Here is a 15,252-nt window from a genome sequence, read left to right as displayed (position 1 = left end):
TAGCGGGATTACAGAGTGTGTTTACTACTATTGTTTTGGATCTACACAACGGAGATCATTTATCCCTGCACACAGAAGAAAGGACGTTTTTCAAAGAAAGAAATTAAATACCGCTGAAGAAAGGCTATAGACTGTACTTTAAAAGGGGTATGTGTTGAGCGCCGCTGCTATTTCTGTTTTTTCCTTACAGGATATCTTTGGTTTGCAGCAGGCAGCTTGTCTCCCATTTCCCCAATTTTGTTCCTAAGATTGTTGTTTAAAATCTATTGCCTATATAAGTGTGGTGATTAACAAATGAAAAACATGCTGCAAATAAATTTGTAGACAATGCATACTTACTCTAACTTCACTTTGAACTTCTTCCTGAGCTCCATATTGGCAGTAAATGTGTCCGGCGGATCCCAGTGACGCTTCGCATACCGGAGCCTGATACAGACTACGTCACTCAGAAGGGGACGGTCGCCAGTGCGGTGATCCACAAGCTGTAGCTGAGGAATTGGATTCACGCGCTGAGAGGAGGACGCACTCCATGACACGGAACAGTAAGACCAATTGCTCTTCTATTTCTCAAATAACATACATACGGAAATTGACAAGTATATCTGTCTGAATACTGGCTAAAGTTTGTGCTTTGAATGGACATTTTGGGATTTACTTTCTGTGAGGGAGTACATAATCCATGACATACAGCAAAAAAACATTGCACCTTTTTCTGTTTGTTTAAGCATATACAGGACTAATACGTTTGCTAATACAACACAGAAATTATATACTGAATTTGTGTGCTCTATGGGATAAGGTCATAACAGCTGCAATATTAAAGGATAAGGAACTCAAAGGAAAAAAATATATCATCCATTTGTATTAAGGAATAAGAAGTTTTTTTCACCTTTTTATACAGGATTTAAGTAACACACTCTGCTGAAAGACACTCTTTTCTGCCTGTCTTAGTTACACTCTGGCACACATTATGGATGGAATTTATGTGTTAAAGGACATCACATTAGATCAGGATTCCACTGATATGGATGATATTTTTGAGGACATAGAAACTGTCCTAGATGATTTATTCCAACAAATGGACAATCTTAGAAAAAGAGATCTAAGATTAGAGTTGGATATTAAAACTTTCCAACTATACCAAACTAACTCCAGAATTCCTAGGGGTCTTAGAATATCAAAGTTAACATCCTTTCAAGTCACCTGTCAGGACTTCATAAATAAATGGAATGAGGTGCTAACAACCTGTTCTAGATCCCTTATAAATTTGTTAATTGAATATAAAAAGAAACAAAGACTCCAATTAATTCATAATATGCAATAATTGCAAATGGAGCTTAAAAAACATCAGGCCCATCAGGAATTTAAAGATTATGATAAACAATTTCAAGAAAACATGAAATCTTTTAAAAAAGAGCTTTGGTTATTCAAACAACAAAAAATGCATAGAGACAAATTGGACTATGAATTGAATAAGGTTTATAGAAGGAGTCATACTAATGATTTTAAGACACCCTACAAAAATAGAATGCAACATAGGAATACACATAAGAAGTTAGGGCCTAAACAAGACAAAAAAGTCACCTTTAGTGAGACAGAATATGAATATGACACCTCAGATCAGGAAACATCTTCACAACAAGTGAATCATTCTTCATCAGCAAAAGATAGTCTATCAGTGTTAGACATTCCCACTACCTCTAACGTTACACAGTCAAAAAACGGGGAGGGTTTTCCCAAACTGAAAACAAAAAACAAAACAAAAAGAAAGTACGTAGAGGGAATAGGCGAAGAGGCAGAAGGGGCAGGAGGCAGTCGCTACCCTCACAGAAAGAGAGTGTCTAACAGGACAAGTCATCAATAAATAATGTAGTAAATTTATCTTCTAGATGTCTGACAGAACAGGAAATCTCTTTATTACAAAGGGGCCTAAATTTTGCCCCCAGTTGCAGTTTTAATCTTTTTTCTACAGTGTTAGATGTTAATCGGTTTGTGAGAAATCTTACCCTGAAAAAACATTTTGCAAGTGATGTGGAAATGACAAATTAGGAAGAGGACAATCAGGTTGTTTGTGAGCAGCACATTCCCAATTTTGATTTTAATGATTATACTGCAATGGTTGATATGCAAGAACTCATCAGGGAAAGTGATTGCACACAGACAACCAGATCTGAACCCTCTGAAAGAGACATTAATCTTAATGATTTCAAAGAAAAAAGTTTTTTCTACCCTATACATAGTAGAGGTCAACATCTACAGGTATTTCAACAGACCTTAGAAACACAATTAATTGCATTAGACGATAAGAACAAAACCTCAAACACATACAAAAGCAGTAACCTTACATCCCAAGAGAGAAAAGCAATACAGGCACTTAAAAATGATAAGAATATAGTCATAAGAGAATCCGACAAAGGAGGTAATACAGTCATCTTGAATAAAATTGATTACTTAACTGAGGCCAATAGGCAACTTTCTAACATGGATGTATACCAACCACTTTTGTCGGACCCTACTTATTCATTCAGAAAAATACTATCAGAAATAGTATACAAAGCAGAATTAGATGGAGTATTCTCCGAGAAAGTCATGGAGTACCTTTTACCCAAAAATCCCTGTGTACCTATTTTCCATCAGCTTCCAAAATTGCATAAGGACCCTGTACATCCGCCAGGCCGCCCAATAGTGGCAGGCATTGGGTCCTTAAACGAAAGGCTATCTGATCTGGTTGATACTTTTTTGAAACCGATAGTCATTGAGTTATATGGATATTTGAAAGATACTACATCATTTATTGAGAAAATTAAACATGTCACATGGTGTGACTCTTATAGATTTGTCACTTTAGACGTCACCTCACTTTACACAACCATTCCTCATGTTTTAGGTTTGGAAGCATTGCATTTTTTCTAACAAATCACACCACATATGATTTTTTCACTAATCAATTTCTTCACATTGCAGTGGAGTATTTACTTACACACAATTTTTTTATGTTTGAGGGTCGATTCTATCTACAAAGACGTGGCACCGCTATGGGGGCAAAATTTGCCCCTTCCTATGCTAACCTCTATATGGGGTTCTGGGAGCGGTGCCACGTCTTTGGAGATGGCAATCCTTTTCGAAATAATATTGTTTTTTTCGGCCGGTACATTGATGACTTGGTGTTGGTATGGGATGGGGACCAGCAATCGGTCGCTAGGTTCCTTGAATACGCCAACAGCAATCGATTCAATTTATCTTTCACTATGCAGGAAAATACACATACTATTAATTTTTTGGATGTTTCTTTAACATCCAACACTGAGACACATTCAATTGAGATTGAATTATACAGGAAAAGCACAGCAGGTAACACGATATTACACTCAACATCATGTCACCCTAAACATACCATTGAGTCCATTCCATATGGACAATTAGTAAGAACAAAACGTAATTGTACTACGGATTCTAAATTTCAGATACATGCAGAAAGTACAAATCAGCGTCTAAAAGGCAGAGGGTACAATACAGAACTTTTGAACAAAACCAAAGCAAGAGTAGATCTCCTAAATAGGGAGGATCTAATTTATAAAAGTAATACATGTAAACAGAAAGAATATACCAAACCAATCTTTATTACTAATTACAGTAAAGATTACAATAAGATCTGTAACATTGTACGGAATTGCCTTCCCATCCTTGAAAGTGATGTAAAACTTAAAAAAATTGTGGCTAATGGTTGCCTTTTTTCAGCATGAAAAGCGAAAACTTTGGGGAGCATTTTGGCCCCCTCTATGTTACCTACAAGTAATGGTCAGACATGGCTCACAAAAAGGCTAGGTTGCTACAAATGTCAAGGTAAAATCTGTAAAACCTGTCCACATATTGAACAAGGGAACAGATTCAAATCGAGTACAATGGAAAAAGAATTTGACATACGTTATAGAATTACCTGTAACACCACACATATCATATACCTTTTGACATGTCAGGGATGTAAGAAACAGTGAACAACACAAGAACTAATGGCACTGCTAAGGTAGAGGATTGGGGTAGCCTATTAATCTCTGGATTTATAGATAATATATACACCTATTTGTGTCTATAATCCAGGTTAATTATGGTATGGCTGAGGTGCTGTGTACTGGTATAATGGAACACAAAAATTCAATCCGAGGATTGATAGAATTGTACACCTAGGTAGCACTCATCCCCCTATCATAAATGGCATAAATTGGATAGAGACTGAATATCTAGGGAGGAGGAGTGCTTTGAAATTTTAAAATATAACCTTTATTGGGTAGTTTAAAACAAAAACAGAAACTCAAACACAATCCACATATTTACAATGTTAAAAACACAGGATTTGGTCGGATTAATTTTAATCCAATATTATTTTATCAAATAAAGTAGTTGTATTATCTTTCAAAATGATTTAATTGATCTTAAGTCTGTAGTTTCTATGAGGGTTTGTTTGATCTGATCCTCTGGATATTTGAATTATATATATAGAGCTTGTACTACTGTAATAGTGAGTAAAGTGTTTAGAGTAAACACCAAGTTGCACAGTTTAGGACTGGTCTGGAATTACCTATTACTGTGTCTAGTTTGTATTCTGTCTTGTTACTTATATTGTAATTTGGCTATGCTGTTTTACAGGTCCTTAATAACTATTAGTATAGAGGATTAAATCCTATGTTTGGTATGAAGTGGGCAGTACTGTCAATCTGTAACCACTGTTTGGTGATAACCTAAATTCTGTCACTGTTTCAACTGCTGTTTAAATATGCTGACTGCTTAATTTACTGTATTACTAAAATGTTTATTGCACTATCTGGCAGTTTGACAAAAAAAAATATATATATATATATATATATATATATCTCTTATGATTTCTTATGGTCTCATCTGATTTTAAGATCTTTTGTACTTTATAGTAAATATTTTTCTTACAGTCTCATGAAATGTTAGATCTTGTATAATATATAATTGTTTCTTTTGCTTAAAAATATATATATTTAGGCTCCTTCATTTGCCAGTAGATAATTCTATAGAGGGATGGTCAAGGCTTAGCTTAATCTCAGTTTATATTTTTTTGGTGTGTTTGAAATGGAGTGTTACCCCTTCCTTGTAAAGTACTGGTTGTAGTGGCAGTACACGTTAGCAGACTTCTTAATAAGTTACTTTGTAATTATTTCATTATGTTAGAGAAATATTTTGTGACTGATTCCTCTCAAATGGTTATAACCAAGCACTGCTAGTACCACTCTAGTATTGCACAACTAAGCAAGTTGCTTTACTCATAGATTTTACTAGTAGCTGAATTTGTTAATGTGTATTACTGGCGTGTTTTTTAACAAAGGATAAACAGAGTACTCTGTTTATCCTTTGTTAAAAAACACGCCAGTAATACACATTAACAAATTCAGCTACTAGTAAAATCTATGAGTAAAGCAACTTGCTTAGTTGTGCAATACTAGAGTGGTACTAGCAGTGCTTGGTTATAACCATTTGAGAGGAATCAGTCACAAAATATTTCTCTAACATAATGAAATAATTACAAAGTAACTTATTAAGAAGTCTGCTAACGTGTACTGCCACTACAACCAGTACTTTACAAGGAAGGGGTAACACTCCATTTCAAACACACCAAAAAAATATAAACTGAGATTAAGCTAAGCCTTGACCATCCCTCTATAGAATTATCTACTGGCAAATGAAGGAGCCTAAATATATATATTTTTAAGCAAAAGAAACAATTATATATTATACAAGATCTAACATTTCATGAGACTGTAAGAAAAATATTTACTATAAAGTACAAAAGATCTTAAAATGAGATGAGACCATAAGAAATCATAAGAGATATATATATATATATATATATTTTTTTGTCAAACTGCCAGATAGTGCAATAAACATTTTAGTAATACAGTAAATTAAGCAGTCAGCATATTTAAACAGCAGTTGAAACAGTGACAGAATTTAGGTTATCACCAAACAGTGGTTACAGATTGACAGTACTGCCCACTTCATACCAAACATAGGATTTAATCCTCTATACTAATAGTTATTAAGGACCTGTAAAACAGCATAGCCAAATTACAATATAAGTAACAAGACAGAATACAAACTAGACACAGTAATAGGTAATTCCAGACCAGTCCTAAACTGTGCAACTTGGTGTTTACTCTAAACACTTTACTCACTATTACAGTAGTACAAGCTCTATATATATAATTCAAATATCCAGAGGATCAGATCAAACAGACCCTCATAGAAACTACAGACTTAAGATCAATTAAATCATTTTGAAAGATAATACAACTACTTTATTTGATAAGATAATATTGGATTAAAATTAATCCGACCAAATCCTGTGTTTTTAACATTGTAAATATGTGGATTGTGTTTGAGTTTCTGTTTTTGTTTTAAACTACCCAATAAAGGTTATATTTTAAAATTTCAAAGCACTCCTCCTCCCTAGATATTCAGTCTCTATCCAATTTATGCCATTTATGATAGGGGGATGAGTGCTACCTAGGTGTACAATTCTATCAATCCTCGGATTGAATTTTTGTGTTCCATGTAAGAAACAGTACGTGGGGCGCACGAAACGTGCCCTACGTGACAGGGCCCTCCAACATTTGAGGTACATAGGAAATCCAGATTGTACTACCCCAATAGCGAAACACTTTAGGCAGGAACACAATTCAGACGATTCATTATTGACTATACAAGGCATAGACCATGTGCCAAGACATAGAAGAGGGGGAGACAGGGAGAGATGTTTGGACCAGAGGGAAGTGTTTTGGATATTTAATTTAAAAACCAAGCACCCTTCTGGTCTAAACTCCATTATGGATGTAGATTTATTTTATTGAATCTTTAACCCCTTAGTGACCAGAGCACTTTTCCATTTTCTGTCCGTTTGGGACCAAGGCTATTTTTACATTTTTGCGGTGTTTGTGTTTAGCTGTAATTTTCTTCTTACTCATTTACTGTACCCACACATATTATATACCGTTTTTCTCGCCATTAAATGGACTTTCTAAAGATACCATTATTTTCATCATATCTTATAATTTACTATAAAAAAAAATGATAAAATATGAGGAAAAATGGAAAAAAACACACTTTTTCTAACTTTGACCCCCAAAATCTGTTACATATCTAAAACCACCAAAAAACACCCATGCTAAATAGTTTCTAAATTTTGTCCTGAGTTTAGAAATACCCAATGTTTACATGTTCTTTGCTTTTTTTGCAAGTTATAGGGCCATAAATATAAGTAGCACTTTGCTATTTCCAAACCATTTTTTTCCAAAATTAGCGCTAGTTACATTAGAACACTGATATCTTTCAGGAATCCCTGAATATCCCTTGACATGTATATATTTTTTTTTTGTAGACATCCCAAAGTATTGATCTAGGCCAATTTTGGTATATTTCATACCACCATTTCACCGCCAAATGCGATCAAATACAAAAAATTGTTCACTTTTTCACAAATTTTTTCACAAACTTTAGGTTTCTCACTGAAATCATTTACAAACAGCTTGTGCAATTATGGCATAAATGGTTGTAAATTCTTCTCTGGGATCCCCTTTGTTCAGAAATAGCACACATATATGGCTTTGGCGTTGCTTTTTGGTAATTAGAAGGCCGCTAAATGCCACTGCGCACCACAAGTGTATCATGCCCAGCAGTTAAGGGGTTAATTAGGGAGCTTTTAGGGAGCTTGTAGGGTTAATTTTAGCTTTAGTGTAGTGTAGTAGACAACCCCAAGTATTGATCTAGGCACATTTTGGTATATTTCATGCCACCATTTCACCGCCAAATGCGATCAAATTAAAAAAAACGTAAAATTTTTCACAATTTTAGGTTTCTCACTGAAATCATTTACAAACAGCTTGTGCAATTATGGCACAAATGGTTGTAAATGCTTGTCTGGGATCCCCTTTTTTCAGAAATAGCAGACATATATGACTTTGGCGTTGCTTTCTGGTAATTAGAAGGCCACTAAATCCTGTTGCGCCTCACACGTGTATTATGGCTAGCAGTGAAAGGGTTAATTAGGGAGTTTGTAGGGAGCTTGCAGGGTTAATTTTAGCTTTAGTGTAGAGATCAGCCTCCCATCTGACACATCCCACCCCCTGATCCCTCCCAAACAGCTCCCTTCCCTCCCCCACCCCACAATTGTCCCCGCCATCTTAAGTACTGGCAGAAAGTCTGCCAGTACTAAAATAAAAGGGTTTTTAAAAAAAAATGAATTTTTTTTTTAGCATATTTACATATGCTACTGTGTAGGATCCCCCCCTTAGCCCCCAACCTCCCTGATCCCCCCCAAAACCGCTCTCTAACCCTCCCCTCTGCCTTATTGGGGGCCATCTTGGGTACTGGCAGCTGTCTGCCAGTACCCAGTTTGCAATAAAAAAATGCTTTTTTTTTGTTTTTTTTGGTTTTTTTCTGTAGTGTAGCTTCCCCCACCCCCCACCCCCCACAGACTAACCCCCACCACCTTGCTTATTGTTTAACATTTTTTTTTTAACATATTTTTTATTTCCCATTTTCTGTAGTGTAGCGGTTCCCACCCGCTCCCTCCCCGTGCACGCGCCCGCCCCCACCCTCCCGTGCACGCGCGCGCGCCCGTGCGCGCCCCCAGCCACCCCCGCCCACGATCCCGCCCCCCTTCACATCCACATGGCCATCGATGGCCGCCACCCGCCTCCCGGTCCGGCTCCCACCCACCAACGCAGGTAGCCACCGATCTCCGGTGCAGAGAGGGCCACAGAGTGGCTCTCTCTGCACCGGATGACTTAAAAACGTTATTGCAGGATGCCTCCATATCGAGGCATCACTGCAATAACCGGAAAGCAGCTGGAAGCGAGCAGGATCGCTTCCAGCTGCTTTCCACACTGAGGACGTGCAGGGTACGTTCTCAGGCATTAACTGCCTTTTTTCTGAGGACGTACCCTGCACGTCCTCAGTCGTTAAGGGGTTAATAAAATTTTTCCTTTGTAGATATAATTTTGACAAAGGATACATTTGAGTTGATTGTAGATAAAAGATATATTTCAAAAATGAAGTTTTAAATATTAGTATGCATTGCTTTCCAAATATTCTAAATATAAAGTCTTTTGCTTGAACTAAGTTTTTTGCCCATAAGGGGTTAATAAGATACAGGTGCCTGCAATTATCTTAACTCCTTACCTTTAAATAGTACTAGTAGGTGTGGACACAAACTATGCCAGTGAACAAGGGCTGAGATCTGGCCCGAAACATGTTTGGCTATTTTTAGTCCTGAACATCTTGTTGCAGGCCTGTGACTGTTGTGAAACTTTTAACTTTTGTGATGAATAAATTTTGAACTTTTTAAACAAATTTCTCAAGTCCTCTTTCTGGAGTAGCGGGATTACAGAGTGTGTTTACTATATATATATATATATATATATATATATATATATATATATATATATATATATATATATATATATATATATGTGTATGTATGTGTATATATATATTATATATATTATGTTATATGGGTAATTTGAATCTCACATATTAAGCATATTGAGGGTAACCTTAAATCTAGTATCAAATGTTTATAATGTAGCACACAGTATCTCATTGCAGCATTCCACAAGTTTCTTTTGTATAAGTTGTAACATATGGTTCTAATATGAGATCCTCTCAACAATATGCTTATGTGGGCATATTCTGTTATGTGCTATAACAACATTCTTATTTCCTGTGGGCCCCTTATGCAGATGTGAAGTTAACTCAGTTTTTTATATATTTCCTGTGACCTCATGTAAGACGTATACATCACTATAAATTCTTTGTGTGTTCTTCAATAAAGGTGACTCTTGTGAAAACACTCAGTTGCATGTGTGTGTGATTTCAGTGGTCACCCCAGGCCCCTGAAGAAAATGTGTGCTGCACTCTTATCAGCCAAAGCAGAGCTAAGGAACAAAAGAAGTAACCCTACAAACTGGTGTCAGAAATGGGATGAAACAGGGAACTCTCGGAAGGTGAGTTGAACAAAGAGTCTTTTTTATTCTGACCTTTTTTCTCTTACCACAAGACCCCTTAAGTTTCATTTTACATAGAAATATATATGTGAATCTTTAGTAAATTCTAACTATTGTCTAAAAAGAGGAATATTAGATTTCTTTGGTAGAAATCAGGTTAAATATATATATGAATCTTTGGTAGATTAAAAATAAAAAGGGAATAATAGATTTCTTTGGTAGAAATCAGATTATATAAAGTCTGGCTGAAGGGTTAAACCACACATTTTCTTGCTGCTTGCTTTTGAAATACGCTGTATGGCTAACATTGCTTTAAAATTATAAGATAAATACTGCATTGTTTATATGAATTCTTATGCTGCTTGCTTTTAAATATGCTGTATGGCAAAATAATGCTTATTGTATAAAGTATTAAGAAAGTAAACTGTTGCTAATTTGTATTGCTGTTTCTGAATGTTAGTAAAAGGCTACATTTTTTTCTGGTGAAGGGTGACCTTTGACCTAGAGATAATTAATGCCAGAAACTACTGAAAGGATCAGCATAGTGATATTTTTTTTCTCTCTCTTGTTGTAAACTTAAGCATTAAGCACAATAACTGGTAACGGAGTACAACCATTCTAGTTAATGTGTTTTTTGCAAAAAGATTCAATAATTAATTGCTCTTAAAGGTAAAGGTATTGTATTTTTTTATTTTTATTATTTTTTTTTTTTTTTTTTTTTTGTATTGTATTATATTTTGTTGTAAAAGTTTTAAATGATAAGTTAGGAGTTGAGAATGGGCAAATCCCAGTCTAAACAATTTCCATCACCTAAGCAAGGATAAACATGTAAAGATTATGTGGGAAGGGTGTCGCCCGATGGGTTTATGTATATTATTCCTTGGGTTCAGAATATGGCAGAATGGACAGAAGCTATGAGAAGCTCTGATCCATTCACCAGAGAGGGGGATAATGATAAATTTCATATGAATATGGTAAATGGGTTGTGTCTAGGTGATGAAGAGGCATTTCCATGGTATAAAGGTGATCCAAGATGGTTATATGAATTATATGAAAAAGGGTGGGGAAAATTGGCTTACTGTTGCTCCATACTGGCAATATATTGATATAGATGGGAATAAAAAAAACGGTAAAAGTGAGAAGCAAAGACAGAAACCATATTCACCCCCCCTGCCCCATATAATGCCCCTCACCTACCTTTGCCATCATATAACAGACTATATCCTAGCCTCCCATCCCCTAGTGACATAGATCTAGAGACTATTGCTATTGCCTCTGCTCAGGTACCCCAAGAATGGACCTTGCCAGGACCTTCTGTAACTCCCCGATACCAGGTCACTAAACCCCCAATTATGCCTAAACCCCCGAATAAGGTTGAACCAGTAACACCTTCTACCCCCCTACAATAACCCCACAATATAAAAGAGGGAATGAAGAAGTAGAGGAGGAGGACGCAGCTGTACCAGAAGCTAGTATGCCATTTCTTACTTTGGGAGACCAATTAATTATTAAACCTTTGTCCCCAGGTGAATTATGGGAAATTACCAAGGGAGCCCCAAACCCCCGTCAACTTCCATCAGCTTGTATTATGTATTTAAAAAGAATGTTACAAGGACAAAACATGACACAGACAGACATAAGAATTATCATTGATGCACTTCTAGACTATGACCCTGAATCAGGTTGGGAGTGGGGTAATGTAAAGAGTATTAGTAAATTGAGTCGAGATCCAACAATTAACTATGCCCTAAACACACGTGAAGGACTTGAAGAAATGTGGACAGAATTAAGTATAGAAATTCATAGAATATGGAAGGATAAACAAAGTATGTCAATTGCACTAGCGTGCAAACAGAATACAAAGGAAACAGTAGTAGAATTTGTTAAGCATTTTTATAAATGCTGGAAGGAAGAGGCTGGAATGGAATCAGGAGATGCAATGGGCTCTCTGAAGGTCCAGACTTGCATTAGTAATATGCAACCTCAGCTTTCTTTGTTGGTGAAACAATTTGTCTCTGATTGGCCGGAGTTGACTCCAGCAGAATTCTTGAAAATAATTCATGAAAATGAAGGGGCAGGTTGTTTTGACATCAGGAAATTAGAAGGAAAATAGGCTGCTTTTTATCAAAAGCAGAGTTTACAACATTGTGATCCATTCCAGGCCAGGGAAAGGGATAATACAGGGAGTAATAGAATGTATGTGAGAGGTAGAGGGAGAGCTAGAGGGAATTATACTTCAAACAGAACACATTGTTTTAACTGTGGGGAACAGGGATAATAATAATTCTGGCCCCCCTTACAATCCCCAACAGTATAACAGACAGCCTTACATAGCCCCTGCACCTATGGAGGCACCCAAACACAACATACAATGGCCATAGGGGTGCCTAGAAGGTAGCACTCCAATTTTTCCAGTGGTGTCAACAAGTTATCATGAGCAACCGTACTTAGTCCTAGAAGTAGAGGGAGAACCCCTACCATTTCTAGTAGACACAGGAGCTACATGCTCTGCCTTATGCTCAGATATGTATGATGGCATTACTGAAAAATCTGAACCTTCTCTAGGGATTAATGGAGTGCTGACTCAGACTCGCATCACACCGCCAGTTGAAGTTAGGGTACCCTGTACTGGCCAACAACTTTTGCACCCATTTCGTATTATAACTGGGTGTCCCCTTAACCTTTTGGGTCGTGATCTTATGGGTCCCCATGGTTTGAAAGTAGCTGTCACTAGACAGGGTGGGTTATACGTGAGTCTAGGGTCCACTAACCTGTGTTTTTTAATGACATATTGACAGATGTCCCATCCTCTGTATGGGCATCTTCAAAACTTGATGTTGGTTTAGTTCAGTGTACCCCATATAAAGCCAGATTAAAACCTAATACTACTCCAGTGTTTATTAAACAATATCCATTGTCTAGAGAGAAGAAAGAAGGGATAAGACCCATGATAGAGGAATTCCTTAAACAAGGAATCCTCCGTCCAGTAGTTTCTCCCTATAATACCCCCATAAATCCGATCCCAAAGAAAGACAATGAATATAGGTTAGTACAAGACCTAAGGGCAATTAATGAAATAGTAATCCCAATTGCCCCAATAGTCCCAGATGTTACAACCTTACTCACAGCCATTCCACATGACGCCTGTATATTTACAGTCATTGATTTAGCTAACACATTTTTTTCAGTCCGATTAGACCCTGAGACACAGCTACTTATGGCTTTTTATTATGATGGGCGTCAGCTTACCTGGACACGCCTCCCTCAAGGCTATGTGGCCTCGCGTGCGGTCTACTTGCTGGTGCTCCAACGTATATTGCGGTCATGGACTCTCAGCCAAGGTTCCGTCCTCCTTCAGTACGTCGATGACCTACTGTTGTGTAGTCCTAACCAGGAGGCTAATACAGTAGATGCAATAAGTCTATTAAAACACCTTGCTGCTGAAGGTAATAAAATAGCAAAACATAAGCTACAAGTAGGAGTGACAAAAGTGGATTACCTTGGTTTTGTGCTTTCCCAAGGCCACCGGTCCATTAGTCCCAAATGAATCCAAGCGATTCAACAGATCCCAAAGCCAGTTACTAGAAAGGACATGCTCATCTTTCTAGGTATGATTAATTATTGCAGACAATGGATTCCTGAGTGCTCCCATCATGATTCCATTCTAAGGCAAGCCACAAAAGGGGATAGCCCTGAACATATACAATGGACCACAGACATGACTAAATCCTACATAGCTCTGAAGACTAGTATTATTAGTGCCCCTGCTTTAGGACTACCTGATTATTGTAAACCATTTCACTTGTGTGCAAGGGACAATTGTAAAACCATGGCTGCTGTCAGTGCCCAAGAGCATGGTGGAGGCAATATGCGTCCCGTAGCTTTCTTTTCCAAAGTAGTCCCAATACCGGTACAAGGGATGCCGGCGTGTCTCCGAGCAATGGCGGCTTGCGCCATGGCTGTAGAGATGGTTGAAACAATCACATTAGGCCATTCAATAGTACTACACACTAGTCACCAAGTTTTACATCTTGTAAAAAATGTCACTACCCAACACATGACTTCTCAAAGACTTTCTGGTTATGAATGTATATTACTGAATAATACAAATCTGACTATTAAATATAGTAGTGTATCCTCAGGGCCAACTCAAATACTTAGTGCCTTACTTACAGGATCACCAGACTTTTCAACAGACCATGATTGTATAGAGGTAATACACCACATTACCACACCAAGACCTGACTTGATGGATAAACCTTTTGACCATGCTGATAATGTGTTTGTTGATGGTTCTTGTTCCCGACCTAGTGATGGTATTTATAAGACAGGCTATGTCGTTATGCAACTACCAGACATTGTTCTAGATGCAGGCCCCATTCCTTATCCTTCTGCACAAGCTGCAGAATTAATAGCACTTACAAAAGCATGTAAATTGTTTGAAAATAAATCTGTTAACATTTACACTGACTCTCGCTATGCTTTTGGGGTTGTGCACGATTTTGGTATGATATGGAAACAACGTGGTTTTGTTTCAGCAGATGGCAAGACCATCTCTCATACAGACCTGATTAAAAATCTTTTAGAGGCCATACAACTCCCAAAGGACATAGCGATCATACATTGCCGTGCACATACATACAAGTCTGACCCTATTTCCTTGGGTAATGTGCTTGCAGATAAAATTGCTAAAGAAGCTGCTTATGTTTCTCATACACCCGGATCCACCATCCGTTTGTATGCTGTTTTAGCCCCACCTTCATGTCCTACAGACCATATGCTTCTTGAACTCCAGGGACATGCCACTCCTAGTTACATATCTTTCTGGACTACTAATGGGTTAACTTTAGATGAGAATGGTTTGTTTTCTAAAGAGGGGAAGGTAGGCATACCGGAAAACAGTGCACCACTCTTTATAGCACAAGCCCATGGTGTTGGACACCTAGGTATAAAACCAACAACTAACTTGTTGAAGCAATCTTTCTACATTAGAGGTATAGGTGATCATTGCAAGGCATATATTAATAGATGTGTATATTGCTTACAGACCAATGCAACCATCCCCAATAAAGCCCAGCATGACCACTTACCCCCACCTACAGCCCCATTGACACATCTACAAATTTGTTTCTACACATATTCCAAAAACTGGCACTAAACAATTATATCTGCTTATAATAGTTGACCAATTTTCTAAGTGGCCAGAAGCTTTTGTTACCCAGAGGGAAGA

The sequence above is a fragment of the Bombina bombina genome, chromosome 3, assembly GCF_027579735.1.
Source record: "Bombina bombina isolate aBomBom1 chromosome 3, aBomBom1.pri, whole genome shotgun sequence".
NCBI lineage: Eukaryota > Metazoa > Chordata > Amphibia > Anura > Bombinatoridae > Bombina > Bombina bombina.
The sequence above is the reverse complement of the archived record's forward strand: the minus strand, read 5'-3'. Positions refer to the sequence as shown.